Source organism: Orcinus orca, chromosome 1 (genome assembly GCF_937001465.1).
Source record: "Orcinus orca chromosome 1, mOrcOrc1.1, whole genome shotgun sequence".
Taxonomy (NCBI): Eukaryota; Metazoa; Chordata; class Mammalia; order Artiodactyla; family Delphinidae; genus Orcinus; species Orcinus orca.
Window position 1 is genome coordinate 134,019,853 of NC_064559.1, and position 20,110 is coordinate 134,039,962.

At 39.7% G+C, this 20,110-nt stretch overlaps 1 protein-coding gene across 1 annotated transcript in view; it reads right to left on the reverse strand.

The window, feature by feature from the left end:
* The window catches only part of LRRC8C (leucine rich repeat containing 8 VRAC subunit C), a 90,904-nt gene extending 74,220 nt beyond the window's left edge, over positions 1-16,684 (reverse strand). Inside the window, exon 1 of the mRNA XM_004263004.3 lies at positions 16,450-16,684. The gene's annotated coding sequence lies outside the window, so the exon portion shown is untranslated. The remainder of the gene's footprint in view (positions 1-16,449) is intronic.
* Between the last annotated feature and the right edge of the window lie 3,426 nt (positions 16,685-20,110).

Consider the following 20,110-nt stretch of genomic DNA (forward strand, 5'->3'; position numbering starts at 1 on the left):
TTCAGATCTGACGGAGAAATTAAAACCTTTACAGACAAGCAAAAGCTAAGAGAATTCAGCACCACCAAACCAGCTTTACAACAAATGCTAAAGGAACTTCTCTAGGCAGGAAACACAAGAGAAGGAAAAGATCTACAATAACAAACCCAAAACAATTAAGAAAATGAAAATAGGAACATACATGTCGATAATTACCTTAAATGTAAATGGATTAAATGCTCCCACCAAAAGACACAGACTGGCTGAATGGATACAAAAACAGGACCCATATATATGCTGTCTACAAGAGACCCATTTCAGACCTAGGGACACATACAGACTGAAAGTGAGGGGATGGAAAAAGATATTCCATGCAAATGGAAATCAGAAGAAAGCTGGAGTAGCAATTCTCATATCAGACAAAACAGACTTTAAAATAAAGACTATTACAAGAGACAAAGAAGGACACTACGTAATGATTAAGGGATCAATCCAAGAAGTAGATATAACAATTGTAAATATTTATGCAACCAACATAGGAGCACCTCAACACATAAGGAAAATGCTAAAAGACATAAATGGGGAAATCGACAGTAACACAATCATAGTAGGGGACTTTAACACCCCACTTTCACCAATGGATAGATCATCCAAAATGAAAATAAATAAGGAAACACAAGCTTTAAATGATACATTAAACAAGATGGACTTAATTGATATTTATAGGACATTCCATGCAAAAACAACAGAATACACTTTCTTCTCAAGTGCTCATGGAACATTCTCCAGGACAGATCATATCCTGAGTCACAAATCAAGCCTTGGTAAATTTAAGAAAATTGAAATCGTATCAAGTATCTTTTCTGACCACAACGCTGTGAGACTAGATATCAATTACAGGAAAAAATCTGTAAAAAATACAAGCACGTGGAGGCTAAGCAATACACTACTAAATAACCAAGGGATCACTGAAGAAATTAAATAGGAAATCAAAAAATACCGAGAAACAAATGACAATGAAAACATGATGACCCGAAACCTATGGGTTGCAGCAAAAGCAGTTCTAAGAGGGAAGTTTACAGCAATACACTCCAACCTCAAGAAACAAGAAACAATTCAAATAAACAACCTAACCTTACACCGAAAGCAATTAGAGAAAGAAGAACAAAAAAACCCCCAAAGTTGGGCTTCCCTGGTGGCGCAGTGGTTGAGAGTCCGCCTGCCGATGCAGGGGACATGGGTTCGTGCCCTGGTCTGGGAAGATCCCACATGCCGTGGAACAGCTGGGCCCATGAGCCATGGCCGCTGAGCCTGTGCATGCAGAGCCTGTGCTCCGCAACGGGAGAGGCCACAACAGTGAGAGGCCCGCATAACGCAATAAATAAATAAATATATAAATAAATAAATAAAACCCAAAGTTAGCAGAAGGAAAGAAATCATCAAATGAGATCAGCAATAAATGAAAAAGAAATAAAGGAAACAATAGCAAAGATCAATAAAACTAAAATCTGTTTTTTTGTGAAGATAAACAAAATTGATAAACCATTAGCCAGACTCATCAAGAAAAAAAGGGAGAAGACTCAAATCAATTGAAGTAGAAATGAAAAAGGAGAAGTAAAAACTGACACTGCAGAAATACAAAGGATCATGAGATATTACTACAAGCAACTATATGCCAATAAAATGGACAATCTGGCAGAAAATCACAAATTCTTAGGAAAGCACATCCTTGTGAGACTGAACCAGGAAGAAATAGAAAATATAAACAGACCAATCACAGGCACTGAAATTGAAACTGTGATTCAAAATCTTCCAACAAACAAAAGCACAGGACCAGATGGCTTCACAGGTGAATTCTATCAAACATTTAGAGAAGAGCTAACACCTATCCTTCTCAAACTCTTCCAAAATATAGCAGAGGGAGGAACACTCCCAAACTCATTCTACAAGGCCACGATCACCCTGATATCAAAACCAGACAAAGATGTCACAAAGAAAGAAAACTACAGGCCAATATCACTGATGAACATAGATGTAAAAATCCCTAACAAATTACTAGCAAACAGAAACCAACAGCACATTAAAAGGATCATATACCATGATCAAGTGGGGTTTATCCCAGGGATGCAAGGATTCTTCAATATACGCAAATCAATCAACGTGATAAACCATCTTAACAAACTGAAGGAGGAAAACCATATGATTATCTGAATAGATGCAGAAAAAGCTTTCGACAAAGTTCAACACACATTTATGATAAAAACCCTCCAGAAAGTAGGCATAGAGGGAACTTACCTCAACATAATAAAGGACATATATGACAAACCCACAGCCAACATCGTCCTCAATGGTGAAAAACTGAAACCATTTCCTCTAAGATCAGGAATAAGACAAGGTTGTTCACTGTCACCACTATTATTCAACATGGTTTTGGAAGTTTTAGCCACAGCAATCAGAGAAGAAAAGGAAATAAAAGGAATCCAAGTCAGAAAAGAAGAAGTAAAGCTGTCACTGTTTGCAGATGACATGATACTATACATAGAGAATCCTAAAGATGCTACCAGCAAACTACTAGAGCTAATCAACGAATTTGGTAAAGTAGCAGGATACAAAATTAATGCACAGAAATCTCTTGCATTCCTATACATTAATGATGAAGAATCTGAAAGAGAAATTAAGGAAACACTCCCATTTACCACTGCAACAAAAAGAATAAAATACCTAGGAATAAAGCTACCTAAGGAGACAAACTACCTGTATACAGAAAACTATAAGACCCTGATGAAAGAAATTAAAGACGACACAAACAGATGGAGAGATATACCACGTTCTTGGATTGGAAGAATCAACATTGTGAAAATGACTATACTACCCAAAGCAATCTACAGATTCCATGCAATCCCTATCAAACTACCACTGGCATTTTTCACAGAACTAGAACAAAAAATTTCAAAATTCATATGGAAACACAGAAGACCCCAAATAGCCAAAGCAATCTTGAGAAAGAAAAACGGAGCTGGAGGAATCAGGCTCCTGGACTTCAGACTATACTACAAAGCTACAGTAATCAAGACAGTATGGTACTGGCACAAAAACAGAAATATAGATCAATGGAACAGGATAGAAAGCCCAGAGATTAACCCACGCATATATGGTCACCTTATTTTTGATAAAGGAGACAAGAATATACAATGGAGAAAAGACAGCCTCTTCAGTAAGTGGTGCTGGGAAAACTGGACAGCTACATGTAAAAGAATGAAATTAGAACGCTCCCTAACACCATACACAAAAATAAACTCAAAATGGATTAAAGACCTAAATGTAAGGCCAGACACTATCAAACTCTTAGAGGAAAACATAGTCAGAACACCCTATGACATAAATCACAGCAAGATCCTTTTTGACCCCCCCCAGAGAAATGGAAATAAAAACAAAAATAAACAAATGGGACCTAATGAAACTTAAAAGTTTGCAGAGCAAAGGAAACCATAACCAAGATGAAAAGACAACCCTCAGAATGGGAGAAAATATTTGCAAATGAAGCAACTGACAAAGGATTAACCTCCAAAATTTACAAGCAGCTCATGCTACTCAATATCAAAGAAACAAACAACCCAATCCAAAAATGGGCAGAAGACCTTAATAGACATTTCTCCAAAGATATACAGATTGCCAAGAAACACATGAAATGATGCTCAACATCACTAATCATTAGAGAAACGCAAATCAAAACTATGAGGTATCACCTAACACAGAACTGCCATCATCAAAAAATCTACAAACAATAAATGCTGGAGAGGGTGTGGAGAAAAGGGAACCCTCTTGCACTGTTGGTGGGAATGTAAATTGATAACAGCCACTATGGAGAACAGTATGGAGGCTCCTTAAAAAACTAAAAATAGAACTACCATACGACCCAGCAATCCCACTACTGGGCATATACCCCGAGAAAACCATAATTCAAAAAGAGTCATGTACCAAAATGTTCATTGCAGCTCTATTTACAATAGCCAGGATATGGAAGCAACTTAAGTGTCCACTGACAGATGAATGGATAATGAAGATGTGGCACATATATACAATGGAATATTACTCAGTCATAAAAAGAAATTAAATTGAGCTATTTGTAGTGAGGTGGATGGACCTAGAGTCTGTCATACAGAGTGATGTAAGTCAGAAAGAGGAAAACAAATACCATATGCTAAAACATATATATAGAATCTAAAAAAAAAAAATTCATATGCTGTAAGTTAAACTTCTATCTCCTTTCAGAAGATATATACAATCACTCTAGATTCCATTGGAGATCCCTTCACATCACTGAAAGTAATTCAATTTTTGCTTGTCTTCCTTGTCTTAGCTGAAATATCCCGGTTCCTTTCATTTATTCCACATAGATTCAGTTTTTCAATGCTGTAACCCTCTTTGTCATGGTCTTTTGACTCTTTTCCAAGTTTTTCATCTTCCTATTTATTTGTGTAGTCGTAAATTAAAGTGTAATAGTGTGACATCAAAAGAACCCAAATCTACTTTTCTTTTATTATAACGTACTGTATGCTTTTAATACATACTAATACGTTGCCTTATAAAAAACAAATTTCCAAATCTGTTTGTGTAATAGAACTTGCAACCTCCTTCCAGAAATTAATGTTCCTGATACAATGCTTAATTAATTGATTCTCATGAACTTTAATGACATTAAGAAATTCTGGGAATTTAGTTACCACCCAAGCAGTTGATAAACTGTCAACCAAGAGTTTAGTAGCCTTTATCCAAATATTATTTTATTTTGATGTTGAATCTAACACTTTTCTAACCATTTTCTTTTCCTATAAAATGTCCCTACCAAGTGCAAATCTTTGAATTAGCCTACTAGAGAGCTTTTTTTTTTTTTTAAAACAGGAAATCTATTGTGACTCTTTGATACATGCTAAGTACAAAGTTTTTTGTTTTTTGTTTTTCAAATGCAGGGATCAATAAACTTATTCTATATAAGGAGAGACAGTAAATATTTAGGCCTTATAGGTCACATCTGGTCTATGTTGCATATTCTTTAAATTTTTTAAACAACCCTTCAAAAATGTAAAAACCAATCTCAGCAAGTGGGCCATAGAAAAACAGGTTGCAGACCCAAACTATGCAGGCCACAGTTTGCCGATTTCTGTTGTAATGGTTCTTGGAGGTCCCATGGATATTTGCTCATCTCAAAAGAGCAGCCGCTGGATCAAGGAACTTCATGGCATGTACGCTATTGAGATCCTTTGCTTCTCTTCCTGAGCCTGGGATATTTTGCTGATCTACGGCAATTTGAGCCCTTGAATGTCAAAGTCTAGTGGCTATCTGAAAGCACTCCTGTTCTACTGGGCTTATGGTGATTTACTATCTAAGTTGAGAGCTTGGAGAGTAGGCTGGGCCATAAGAATTGGTTAAACTTGGGGTTGGAGTTAAAGCAGAACTCCTCCCCAGGATGAGATCAGAGAGGTATTTTGATACCTGAATGAAATAAAGAACTCCCAAGAAGGGAAGTCAAGGGTAGAACCCAGAGTTTCCAACCCATATTTTAAATTTGAGAACTTCCATGGCCAGTGTTTTGAATTTGACTCATTCAATGGCCAAATGTCTGTTATTATACTAAGAAAAACAAAAGCCCTTATAAAGTAAGTTTAGGATGAGCAACTATGCATTTTTAGCGAAAAAGGTATCTAAAACTTGGAAGTGAGGCAAAGGGAGGGCAGAATATCCTTTTATTATTATCTTGAAGAACTGTTTAACTGGCCTACGCAAGGATAATTTAGGGAAATACTTTTTTTTTTTGACTTGCTAATTACTACTCATTACATTCCAGACTTGCAGATTTTTGTTCAGTAGAAAAGAAAACATATGTTTTTTATTGCCCTGAAGGATGTTACCTAGTTTTGTATCTAACCTAGCAATGTTATTCTAACATTCCTTTTTTTTTTGTTTGTTTGTTTTTTGCGGTACGCAGGCCTCTCACTGCCGTGGCCTCTCCCGCTGAGGAGCACAGGCTCCGGACGCGCAGGCTCAGCGGCCATGGCTCACGGGCCCAGCCGCTCCACGGCATGTGGGACCTTCCCGGACCGGGGCATGAACCCGTGTCCCCTGAATCGGCAGGCGGACTCTCAACCACTGCGCCACCAGGGAAGCCCTAACATTCCTTTTTAAAATAGTTCCTGGAATGCTCTTTAAACCAAACGCTTTGCCATCTTGCCAGCTCCTTCATTAAGGAGTTGAATAAATCTTTGACATGTTCGTTCTATATTTGAGTCATGTTTAACTTTTCGAAAATTACCCCTTGACAACATTCACAGAAGTCTTATTGTGTTTTGCTTATAGTAGGTTTGTGTATATACTTGCACTTGTATTTGCATTTGTCTAACTTAAAAATGTACGTAGGAATTGGTTCAGAGGTTTTCTGTATATTTGCCTGTTTCTGTAAGTGGTTATTTATAGTGCTCTGTTTTTTTGTGGTCAGTGATTTCTTCGGGCACCTACTAGACGTATAGCTTCTTCCTTGCTTCGAATACCTCTAAGAATGAAAGTTAAGTGGTCACAGAAGTTTGTCCTGTGTGTGCTAGGAAAACACCTCCTTAACAAATAGATTCACTTTGAAATGAAGGGAGAAGGGGAAATCTGCCTGGGTGATTTCATAAGAGTGTGTAGGAAAGAGTTAAGGGAAATTTCTCCTAGGTCTGATAGTGAATTAAAAGAGTAGTTCTAATAGACCAAAACAGATAGAATCTACAGTTTAAAAAGATAGTCCCTCTATCACCATCCTGGGCAAAAGAGTAGTGCCTGAAAGAATGTTAGCCAATGAAAGGTGTTTTACTTTTAAAAGTGCCTTTACCTCTTTCCAGAGGGAAATTAACAAGACTGTAAAGACTCAAAGGAATGAATTCACATATTCCAAGCAGGAGATAATAAACATGTATATCTAGAATAAGAGAATATGAAAAATATTCACCACTGTCCCACAACAAAAAGAAGAAAAATGCACAAAAGGGAAGTTTGGAGGTAGTGGTGGTATCCAGGTCACTAATGATAAGGAACTAAAAAAATATGCAAATAGTTTTCTGGTCAGCCTTCAGTAGCTCTTTCTATATTTCTCAATCAGAACTTTTAATTCAAAGAGATTCAGTAGTACTTTAACAGTACTTCACAAACTATGACTGAATTATATAAAATTCAAAGTTCAATTAATATTCCTTACAATGAGTACTGGGACAAGTTAAACTATTTTGTTAAATTTCATTTAAAAGACAGTTAAATGTCTTAGCCCTGATTTTATTCTAGTTTGGGAGATGATGAAAAAATTATACTTCATTTATATCAAAATGTTAAACACAGAGACACCATATGACCCAGCAATTCCACTTCTGCACATATCTATCCAAGAGAAATGAAAACAAATGCCCACACAAAACCTTGTATATGAATGTTCACAGAAGCATTACTCCTCATAACTCCAAAGTAGAAACAACCTGAATGTCTATCAATTGATGAATGGAAAAAGAAAATACAGTATACCCATATAATGGAATATTATTTGGCAACTCAAAGTGATGGTGTAATGATACATGCTACAACTCGGATGAATCTTAAATATATGCTAAGTAAAAGAAGCCAGTCACAAAAGACTACATATTATGTGATACCATCTACATGAAATGTCCAGAATAGGTAATCCATAGAGACAGAGGATAGATTAGGGGCTGCCTAGAGCTTGGGAGAAGAAGTGGGGGTATGGTGGGGAGTAATAGCTAATGCTTACAGGCTTTTTTGGGGGGTGATGAGAATGTCCTAAGATAGATTACGGTAATGGTTGTACAATTCTGTAATTATTCTAAAAACCACTGAATTGTATACTTTAAACAAATAAATTTTATAGAAGGTAGGTTATACCTCAATAAAGCTGTTAAAATGTATTTTAGTTCATGCATGACTGATCTGTCCTCTGATAGGATGCCTATTTAATTGCAAGTTACTAACTTCTTGATATTTGTCTCATAGGTCAGATCATTTTGTTGTTGTTGAATTATGTTTTATTTGGCAGATAAAACTGAGGACACAGCATCTCAGATAGTTCTAAGAGACTGCTCCCTAGATCATTATTTACACTAAAGATTTAAGTCTTTGTAGATATGTTCAACAACACTGAATTATAACTAGTGCCAATTTATTTAATGTTTGTTATACTCCTGCAGTAATATGAAACCATGGAATGTCATATTTCCCAGATACATTTTTAATATGAACTGTGATTATATCATTTTTAAGTGGCAATGTAAATTGTAATTAAACATAATTAATATTAAGACCTGGGACTAATATTATAATTAGATAATGAATAACCTTTGGCAAATACTATCATATGATGGTTTTAACCTATGTATCATATCTATACATAAATATAATTTGTTATTCATAACATTTAAATAATAATACGATAATTGTCTTATATAACATGCTTTATAAAATTAATTTTATCTTAAAAACCAAAGCATAACACATTAAATGCTGTCATCCACCATGTTTTTAGTTTATGTGATTTATATGATAAATAACACATATTGAGATAAAATTATTTTTAATTAGCTTAATAGAATAGGTAACTGGTAACTGAGGAAAAAAAATTTCTCAATATGAAGCTGTAAAATTATTTACTTACCATATAGTCTACCTAGTTGCTAAAAGATATTTTTTCACTCACCCAAACCAAATGTGTTCTTTCAGAAGGGGCAATTAGCTTTCCTGCTTTTGTGCTGATTTTTGATAATTCAAAATTATAAATAACTGAAAACAAACAAGCGGAATAATAAAGAGATTCCTGGCCTCTAGAGAAATTAAAATTCTGAGATTTCTTAAACACTTTCTTAGTTGTAGTTAATAAGCCAGCCATCAATATGGCCTTCTTTTATCATTGGGCATCTACATTCTTATCTGGCAACATTTTAAAATGTTGCTTTGAGATTGTTTCAAATTTGGAGCAATAGAAAAAGGAGCAGTTTTTTAATATTCAAAACATGTTTGAGACACACTAGACAGCCTCTAGGGAGCACCAAAGGTGTGCTCCCTCTCCTATAATCCAGGATGTGGCACTCATAAGTAAAAAAGATGCTGGAAATAATTTGTTGTAATTGATTTGCTCCTTAAATTCCTTAATTAGGTCAACAGTAGGCTGTTCTGCTTATTGAAGTACATTAGGGGAAAGCTGTCAAGTAAAAAAAAAGTTAGATAAAATGTTAGTGATGTGATTATGTTATCAGATACCCTTTCAGGATAAGTAAAATCATCTTCAAGTTCAGGTACAAGGGCTGACTGAAACAGTCACTGTCAACAGATTTACTTCAAAGATTTTGTTTGTAAATTTTAAATACCCACATGTCCGTTAGAGATTAGTGGGGCATTTATCTTTATTTGTTGCTTTGTAGATTCCTTGGGATATGGAATCCTGATTTCAAACACAAAGTCTGTAAGGAGAGATACTTTTACTTCTTCCTTTCCAATCTTTATGTCTTTAGTTTTTTTCATCCTTATTGCACTGGCTAGCCTCCTGCATGATCTTGAATGGGGATAAGACTTGTCCTTGGAAACCAGCTAAAGAGGTAATCAGTTAACTGTCAACTGTTAGGCAAGAGTCTAATGACCTTGAACCCACATTTTTTTAATCTAACCTAACAATGATACCTAACCAGTCATATGCTTATAAAATGTCCCTAGTCAGGATGAATTTTAAAACTGACCTACCAGAAATCTTTTCTCTTATATGTAAGACTAAAGTAAAACTTTAACACATAGTCATAAATGATTTGTCCAAAAAGTGTTTTCTAACAGTCTATTCAGTCGTACAGTTATCTATCACCATCTCCTTAGGATTAATTTTACTTTTGCCCTAATGGCACGTAGCTAGTCTTTCTCCATCTTGCATTTCATTCATGTAGTCATTCAACAAATATTTACTGGTCCTTTGCTAACATATACTGTTCTAAATACTGGTGATACAAAAATGAACATAACAAAACAAACAAAAATCTAGTATATTTGTATGGTTGGTTTATTTAGTTTTCTTCAAGTTACAATTCTATACTTTCTTTAAATGAATTTCACTGCTCAGTTTTGACTGTTTCCTTTCATTTTTATTTTATTTTGCCAAGCTCATTTCCAGTCTTTCCTTCAACACTGTACTTCTCTATCCACTGTGGAGCCACTCACAGAAATATAACACGTTATGTTATCCAGATCCTTAGATAAAATGCTTAAACACTCAACACACATCCAAACCCTAGACACACCTCCAGCTGCTACCTCCTCAACTTTAACCATTTTCTGGTTACAGGGATCCACATAGCTGTGCATTAACTAGAAAGGTTTTTTGTATGCTGTACAGTATTTCCTAACTTTGCTGACTTTAAGAACATTATCCTGGACCTTGCTAATTTCTGTACAGTATTCCCTAACTTTGCTGACTTTAAGAACATTATCCTGGACCTTGCTAATTTCAAGGGCGATAATACAAATTAGCTTGCTGGTTTTTCCTAGCGAAGCTATCCTCATAGTTATTTTTAAAAATCAAGGTGTTATTAGCTAAAAAATCCCCTATTGTATTTTTCCAGGAGTTGGATTTATAGGTTATATCTTTCCCATTTAAAAAAAAAGATATTTGAACCTGTTTCTAATTTTTATAAATCTCTAAGGTATATGAGGAAGAGTAGTTAGTAATTTTTATTGATTTGACAAGTTCTTCATATATACAGGGAGAACACAGGACCCAAAAGCTTTCATCTATTTAGCTTATTTAGTGACTTTTATCTAGGATTGGTTTTGATGTTCTGACTTCATATTTTATATAGTACTCCAAATTTCCAATTACATATAGAAATATTTCTGTATACATATTTCATGACCCTATTGAGAAGAATAACTTCTAATTACACTCTCAAATTTCATTTCTAGAATTTAAAATAATAGAAAGGGAAATGGATACACTCTAAGATGTTAGAAACTTTACTGTAAAATGTACTGTTAAATATTTATTCCACAACTGTTTCTTGAGCAGCTCTGTCCCAGGCACTGTACAGGTGCTGTGGATACAGAAGTGAGCAAGACAGAAATGGCCTATATGGCCTCTGCCCCCGTGGGACTTTCAGTGCAGCTCCAAAAATCAAACAGAGAAAAGAGGTTGAAAAACAAGGATGTTTCTGGAGGTTTGAGGGGAAAGGAGAGGGAAAAGAACAATATGGTTAAAATAGAAGCTGAAGAAGAGGATCAGCTGTTGTCGGGGAAGGAGCATGCAAAGGCTGAGAGCCTCCAAATGTTGAAAGAAGCCAAGCTCCTCTAACCCTAACAGTTCTGAGGTTCCACAACAAAAGCCCAGGCTCATGCTCCCCAGGGACCCAAAGCAAGGAACTGAACATGAAAAAGCTGAGTGACTTCAGAAGCCCCACCCCTACCCCCAAATAGCTAATTGTTATGAGTTAAAATCTCTTAGATAGAGAACATAGTATTTCATAATAATAAATAACTACTGTAAAATGCAAATGCTCTAATAAATACAAACTAATTTATACTCATGTGTAATTGACCAGTCACAAGAATGAATGTTTAGTATCAGAGCCTTCCCGGCATAATAGAAGTAAGTAAATAAAAGATGCTGAGTATTTAAAGTTTGGGGAGGGCTTCCCACCCAGAAACAAAACAACACAGGTAGAGGTGGTTTTGGAAGATAACTTAATGAATTTAATAATTTTGCCAAGATGAAACTGGGACAATTGGAAGACATATTTTTACAAACATATTTCAGCTTGAGAGCCAATAAAGTATACCTCTTTATAAAGGAAAAAAAATGTATATGTATATACTATTCTTCATGTCTTTTAGTTCCATATGGCTCTTTTATGGTTTTCAAACATAATCCAGAATCATGCTCTACCATGTGTTCTCAACAGGGGGGCAATCCTGTCCCTGTCAAAAATTGGGTCTGTGGGGCAGGGTAAACGAATCTTCAGGTTTGTAGCCTGCCAACAGGCCACAGTACATAAATGGGTATACCAGTGTATCTGTGGCATTACAATGTATCTAAAAAAAAACTCTGGAGGGAGGGTAGTAATGAACTAAAGATTGAGAAATGCTTCCCTAAGAGCTTCCTTATTCTCTCTTGTGCTTCCAGCCCTCGGGCAGTGTTTGGGTTTAGCCAAACTAATTTTCTTCCTTGCTCTTCCGACGGACCCCTCTCCAGTAAGGGCAGAGCTTGGGTTCTTCTGAGTTCTTAGAAGGGTTCTTTAAAGAACATATAGTTCTCCTGGATGCCTTTGACCCCAAATACTTCAGTCATCTGGAACACTTTCAGTTGTTTCTCTAAGCTTTACAGCATTTTTCTTAAAATTGTTTTTTGAATTTCGCCGATTTCCTCTTTTCTTTTTTTAACTCTGTTCATTTTCTAAATATTACCATGTCTCTACCAACTGCCACTCACAGACTATAGAATATTTTAAAACGACACCCATCCAACGCTAGAAAGGGATCCTAAATTCACTCCCAGAACTTATGACAGTGTGTTACAGTTCTAAGTAAAGAGCCCAAGTTATTTTTTGTTTCATGCCTGATATTGGAAATGAGTTCAGTTATTCTCTATCTTTTAATATGTTTAGGAAATTTTCAATATACCTGCCAAACTATCTACTTTAAGAAAAGCTCTGAGATTACCCTCTTGCCCTTCTGTGCCAGCGCTGGGAGCAAATGGGAGTATATTAATGTTCTAGATGTTCAAGGCCACACAGGAGAGGCAGAAAACAGGATAGTGCATTTGCCAAAAAATACAAATTCCATCCCATTGAAATATGGCTAGTAATGTTCTAAAAAATGTGCAGAGTGAGCAAAGGAAAAACTACATAAGGTGAGTAAATGTTTATAAGTCAAGATTACAAAAAAAGGATATGGGGGCTTCCCTGGTGGCGCAGTGGTTGAGAGTCCGCCTGCTAATGCGGGGGACACGGGTTCGAGCCCTGGTCCGGGAGGATCCCATATGCCGCGGAGCGGCTGGGCCCGTGCGCCACAACTACTGAGCCTGCGCATCTGGAGCCTGTGCTCCGCAACAAGAGAGGCCACGATAGTGAGAGAGAGGCCCGCGCACCGCGATGAGGAGTGGCCCCCGCTCGCCGCAAATGGAGAAAGCCCTCGCACAGAAACGAAGACCCAACACAGCCAAAAATAAATATAAAATAAATAAATAAATTTAAAAAAATTAAAAAAAAAAAAGGATATGACACAAAAGTTAAAGATGCTAAAAACCAGATAAGGTCTTTATACAAAAGAGTGAATCACTGACCACATCGACTAATCGCTATATGCACATAAAATACACAAATGCAAAATAAAGCAGAAATTTCGATCCATGCTAGAATACAGTAACCCCTACTATTTACTAAGCATCTACTAGGTGGACAGGAGCTGTCCTTCACAGATACTGTTACATTTAATCTACACAGTGACCCAGCTAGGTAGGCTTTATTAATAACCCCATTACACACAAAGAATATGGGGCTCAGAGAAGCTCAATAATGTGAGTTAGTTGGCACTTGTATTGTGCAATAGCGCCAGAATTTGTATCAGCTTTTCCTATCTTGAGGCCATGCCCTTTAACCTATGCCAGTCTAGAATGATTTACATTTTAAGAGAAATTAAGCGAATTCGAGGTGCATAGTGATGTCACCTCACATATTGGTTGCAATATGCTTTCATGAGTGTTCTGGGGCTAGAGATATAGCCAGCACTCCAGGGACTGAGTATAAAGTCTTTGGGAGTGTGTTGCAGCCCATGAGGCCATCATTATCTGTGGATGAGAAGAGCTGATGAGCAGGAGTGAAATGTTCATTAGGTTAAGCTCTAAATCAGTCATTTAATAGAAATCAGTGGCAAGAACAGGGATTTGGGAAACAGATGGCCCTGATTCCAAATTCGAATTCTGCTGTATACAAGTTACATGGAAAACCCTGGACAGGTGACTTAAACTTCCTTGATCTCCATTTCCTCATACAGTCATTATGGTAAGTTAACAAAAATTTATGTAGGAAAAAGAAAAAGAGGCAGCTTTGGATAAAAAAGTAAATCATTAAGACTAGAGGCTTTGGATATACGTATTCGTATAACAGATTTACTTTGCTGTACACCTGAAACTAACACAACATTGTAAATCAATTATACCCCAATAAAACTTTTAAAAAATATACTAGAGGCTTGGCTTCGTTCAAGCATTAACTTAGCTGTAGAGTCTTGGGTAAGTCACAAACTCTGAGCCTTTTTCTTCTGTGAAATGTGAATGGCCATCTACCTTAAGGGTTTGTTGTCAGATTCTGAGATAATGTGTCAGACACCTACAGCAACTAGACCGTATTATAGTGGTGCTCCATATTAAATTATTAACACAACACTTGGCAAAATAAGTGTGTGTTTCCACTCTATTTCTTTTTAAACTTGGGCTTTATTATAAAGTCATTGGTGACTACAACTTAAAAATACTACAGACTATTAAGAATCATTAAAAATTTGGTAAAAATTAGATACCTTAGAAGTTAAAAATATTGCTAACTTTGTAGTTTTTTAAAAGATAAACTTCCTATAAGTGGAAAACTATTCATTCTTTTCTCTTACAGTTCCTCATACTTTTTACTTTTACTAAAAGCATTCCCTTCTAAACACACACTTCATTAGGTAAGTGCCTAGTCAATCTGAGAAATAAGAGATTAGTACCATTAACAAAGGCTTTGATAATTTTATTAATAATAAAGTTGTTAAACATGGGTGCTATCTCTGATATGGTTGTTGGGTTAGTGGGCCTTATCTGTGGTCAGTCTATTATGTGAACCATGAAAAACATCCATCCTTGCAAAGCTGCTTCCCACCTCTCCCTCAAAAGCAAACACACTGACCTAAAGAGTATATAATCACTCGAAAGTAAAGCAAATCAGGGTCACTTCCAGGGTCTTCCCTATTTAAGCAAGTCACAAGAAATGCAAATATCACAGATAAGAGTTGTATACATCTAATCTGTTATCTATGTCCACACACCCAACACATGGTTTATGAATCTGAGCAAATTTTGGGAAGTTCGGCTTACCTTTGGGGCTTACATAAATCATTAAAAAATAGAGAGAAAAACACATAAAGCTGATTGGCTCTGACGATTCTGCAGTATTGTGCCGAGAGGGTTAAGACCACTTGTCCTCATCTCTCATCTGGATGGCATTTTAATGACTTGTCCATGAAGAAACCTCAGGTATGCCTTAGGAAACCACTACATACCTGTCCGGAAATGTGACCGTTGGTTAAGGCTACATTTCTTACACTATCGATGGCTTGTAAGAAGCGTGTGACTAAAATAGGGCTGCCATTTCCTTTACCTATTCCTCCCCCATAAGGCTGCATGAAATAGTCATTCAAGTCTCCCTCTGCCCAACACCGGCACTCCCACACAGGTTGATCGGGTCTTACTTTTTACTTTAAGGTGGATGGGGACTTGAAAGTGTTTCCTAACTGGTTTGCTGGGAGTTTAAAATGCTTAAAAAGAATTCGAAAGTGAAGTTTGGCCCTAACCCTCTGAAATATCCGTCCTGGGATGTGGGCTAGGTGTCCGTGGCATTCAAAGCTAGGTACAGAGCGAGGTTTTGAAGGGACTGGAATCTGATGTACCCCGGCAGGCGTGGGTGGGGGAGGGAAGAACTGGCGGAGGGAGAGAAGAAGGAATTAGGGTCTACAGAGCACATCCTAAGGTTGCTGAGTTGCTAACTCCATCCCTCACCATCTCGTCGTTGAGAACCAGCTGGAAAGGGCAAGACCGGCGAGCCTGGGTTTGGGTCGAAGGCAGCGGTCCTGGCCTCGACCGCCGGCCTAGACACCTGGCTTCTGGGGCCCGCGCGATCCGGCGAAACCCTCTCTCCCCTAGGGTCCTGCTGGGGAGCAGACATCACGCTCTCGTTCCCTTCGGAGACCTTCTAATTCCTCTCTCTCTCCGAAAGTGCTAACTTCAGGGTTCGGGGGCGGCAAGGGAAGAGCAGACCAGAAGGGGCAGGCCCTGGGGTCTCAGGAGTTTTTAAGGTAGAACGACGATCGCTCCCAGCGTGGCCCCGTTTTCTCCTGGTCCCCTGGCCCCATCCCCCCAAGTCCGCAGAACCTGCCGCGCTGCGCTTGGCGCCAGGCTGGGGTCTCTCGCCCGACGCTGGGGCTGGCGTGGGGAAGGGTGGGGAAGGGGTTGGCGGGTCCCCGAGCCCCAGCAGCGTATGGCTCCAGGGACCACACGCTGGGCAGGAGACTACAGTCTGCCCTCCCGAGAGCCGGGGAAAGGCAGGGACGCGAGCGAGGCGGGGCGAGTCGTGGCCCCAGCGCACCTAGCGGACTGAGCCGCCGGTCCTCGGCGGGCCGTCCCTCTCCATCCCATCCCTCGGCGGTCCCCGCCCTTACCTCTAGGCGAGAGGGTGCCGTCTGCAAAGGGTGCTGGGGAGCGGCGAGCCGTCCCCCGGCCGGGCTCAGCGGCGGCCAGCGACAGCGGGGTCGCTCGCGGGGCCGCTGCTCATGGCTCGTCGCGCTCGGAGCACTGCGGCTGCGGCCACGGAGGCGCCTTCCTCCTAGTCCTCTTCGCGGGCTCCGAGCCGGGACGCAGCTAACGCCCCAGCCTCGCAGCCCTCCGCCCCTCCGCCTCCCCGGCCGCGGATGGAGCCGCCTCCAGCGCCGCCCTGCAAGCAGCCGGGCCAGCGGCAGCCAGCGCCCCCCAGCGCCCGGCCCCGGGGTCGCCGCGCCGCCCACCGGTCGGCTCCGCCGTCCCAGCCCGCTGTGACGCAGGCCACCGGGCCCGGGAACTTCCTCCCCCGCGGAGACCACCCCAAGCCCGGGCCGGCCGCCAAGGGGACTTCTTTCAGAACACGGAAGAAAATCTCCCGCCTTTTCCCGGCGGGGCCACTGCGGCCTTTATGACGCCCACCTGGCGGCCAGTGCCGGGGAAATCGGCTGGGGCTAATACCTTCCGCCATCCCTAACAATCCGCGGAAAACCCGAGGCTTCCCTGCGCTCGGCGCTCGCTCCACAACCGCAGCTCCTCCCCTGGGTAAGTTAGAGGGGAGCAGCTACCCCTAAAAATAGCCCTTCTGGGAACTCCTCGGACGGACCGGGGTCAGGATAGAGATAATCCCTCTTCATTATCATCCTCCCCGCACAGAAGAACAGAACGGTGAGAAGGGGTGGTGGGACGCACCGAAGGAGACAGAGGACAAAGGCAAAAACCAGTTTTTCTGGACCATAAAGCCCATGAGCCGGTCGCTTGACACCTGAGCTTCCTGTCCAGCAGGAACCCCCAAGTTCCCGGACCTTAACAACAGGGCGCCTGGATCTCTCAGCCGCAGGTTCCAGGGACGCTGAAATTGAACGCTCTGCCTACAGTTTCGTGCTGTGCATGAAGGAGTTGACCAGGCACGTCAAAACCACCTGTTGTCTAAAGAGTATGGGGGAGAGGTTTTCCCTTTTTTTTTTTCTTTTAAATTGATCTGAACAATTTTTTTCTCCACCTTTCCCTACCCAATTTCAGGATGAAAAGCGAACTCTGCCTTCTTGAAAGTTGACAGTTATCTGTATGGAAAATCTGCCCAGTGGAAAAGTGTCCAGAAAAGATTACTAAGTAATATAGGGTCTTCTGGGATGCATTACCAATACGAGCTTTTCTAAGAGCACCAAAAATTAAACTATTGCTTTGTCCTGGCATTCAGGGAAAGACAGGTGTATGCCGAAAGAGGAATTCATAGACAACTAGTCCTCTTTCACTAGTTGGTTGGTTTTTACACAGTTGGTTGGTTGGTTCTTAAGAAAGCAGGCACCTCCTTTTACCCCATGCCAAAATTAAAATGTGTCCAAAAGTTGTTCTTTTAGGCTTTTTACTGATTTCTCCATGTTCCTCTGGCAAACTCCCACATTTTTTCCAATTCCAGTACTGTGGTTGGGTGTCTTCCCCAGAAGACAACCTGAAACCCTCTCAGGCCTTAGGAGATGGCCCGAATACTAGCCTTAATTAACCTAGATCAACACAAAATTCTAGAGTGGAGCCATCCTCCTAGGTAGCAGGCAGAAAAATTCTTGAAAGTTTCCTGGGGAAAAGACAGAGACTGACTAGCAATTTGCTAAAAAGTACTGAGTACCTTGCAGGCCACCAGGTACTAGCTGAGGTAGTTCCAGCTCTTCAATGCCTTGCCGGGATTTAAATGCTCAGTGAGGTGAGTACTAAGGGCACTAATGTCCTGTGGAGGGCTTTATTCTCCAAGGGCTTTCTGAGTGCACCTCTATCTTCCTTGTGCCACTGGCACCCTAAACTCAAGCTTAGTCATCCCTGAAATGCTCCCACACTACCCGGTGTCAAGGAACCACAATTCTAGACTTTGGACACAGGTGAACCAGGAGGAAATCCCTACTCTTCTTGTGTAAATGTAAGGAAGTTACTGCTACTTTTTTTTCCATCAACAATATTAGTACTATAGGGTGCTGTGAGAATTAAATAACATGGCTTAAATCACCAAGAACAGGGCCAAGCACTTTATAAGTACTCAGTAAATGGTAGCTGTTGTATTTACTATAGTTCATTGCCCTGAGAACAAAAGGACCAGAAACAGAAAGGAGGTTTGGAGATGGATTTGAATCCCTGCAAGTTGAGTTCCCCCACCCCATCCCCGACAGTTGCTTAATTGTGATACTTTTGTCTACTCTGTGCCTGCTTTCTAGTAGGGTGAACTGGACAGTTCTGCGTGTAGTCAGGTGATTCCCGTGCACACTAAAGTCTGAGAGGCGCTAGTCTGAAAGCCGCTATGTTGTACTGCTTAGGTGTCCTTATTTTACAGAATGTAAGCTGTAAGTCTAGTCACCTCACTTCAGTCAACCTACTGGAAGTCAACACACACACTTATCAAGCCTTCTGTCAAACACTAGATGAATCAGCAATCAGCCAACTTTTGTGAAGGCTGAACCCTGAGGGTCTCAAAGAAGTGTAAGTCTTATTCCCTGACTTCAAGGTGTTCACAGAGCATGAGAGGGAATCTGGCATGCATATAAGTCAAAATAAACCATTTTTAACTAAATGTGGTTGGAGTTTAGAGAAAGGAGAGGGAACTGTGGGCCAGAGCCACCATCTTGATCTTTCACTGAATACCCAATTCTTTAGGCCAAAATTTGACATTCCAAATGGGCTTCCAGAGTGAGTTTCCATACTTAGACTCCACACAGAAGTTAACTATGTACTGGTTGACAAATAGGGAGCAGAAGTAGACCTTTCTGAGCAATGCATGACCATGATAAGAAATTTGGAATGATGTAGATCTGGGCTCAAATCCTGTGTCCACCACTAACGAGCTATGTGACCCTGAGCTTCATAATCTTTGAACCCCAGTTTCCCCATCTGTCTCTTAGAATAGCAATACCTTCTTTTGAAGGTTCTAGTGAGGCTTAGAATATCTGCAATCGCTCTGGTGGATTGTATGGAAATGTGATTATATTACATTGTCTTGTTAGCTACAAGAAAAAGCAGGCTGGACTATATCATTCCTTAAATCACATTTCAAAAGCCGCCTTCTCTGTGGAGCTCTGCAGGCTCCAGCCAAGTGTAATTCTCACTTCCTTATGCTCCCACAGCACTTATTTTTGAACCTCTGTTTCAGAACTTAACTGGTGTCCTGCCATTTATTTCTTTATGTTTTGCTTCTCTACTGTATATTCATCTCTACATCAACACCTAGCAGAGAGCCTGGCATTAAATTTTGAAAGAACAAGTTTAAAAATGTTTCAATTTCTTGTACTGGTTCTGACTTTCACTATAATTTGTATTAAACTGCAGGCTCTAAAACCTGAACCCTTTTGCTCATAGTTTATACTAAAATTATGTATTTTGAACATGTATCTGCTTAAAGCTTGATTTTTCAATGCTGGGCTTATTCTTTAAGACCAACCTGCTATGCTTGTTTTGTTTTGTGATGTCAGTTGATCCTTCCCAGTAATAGTGAAAGTAAAATCTAAATTCTAAACCAAAACCACCAGCAGGATTTTACTCAGCATTCTCTGCCCACTCTGTGCACATCTGCTCCCCAGACCTTTT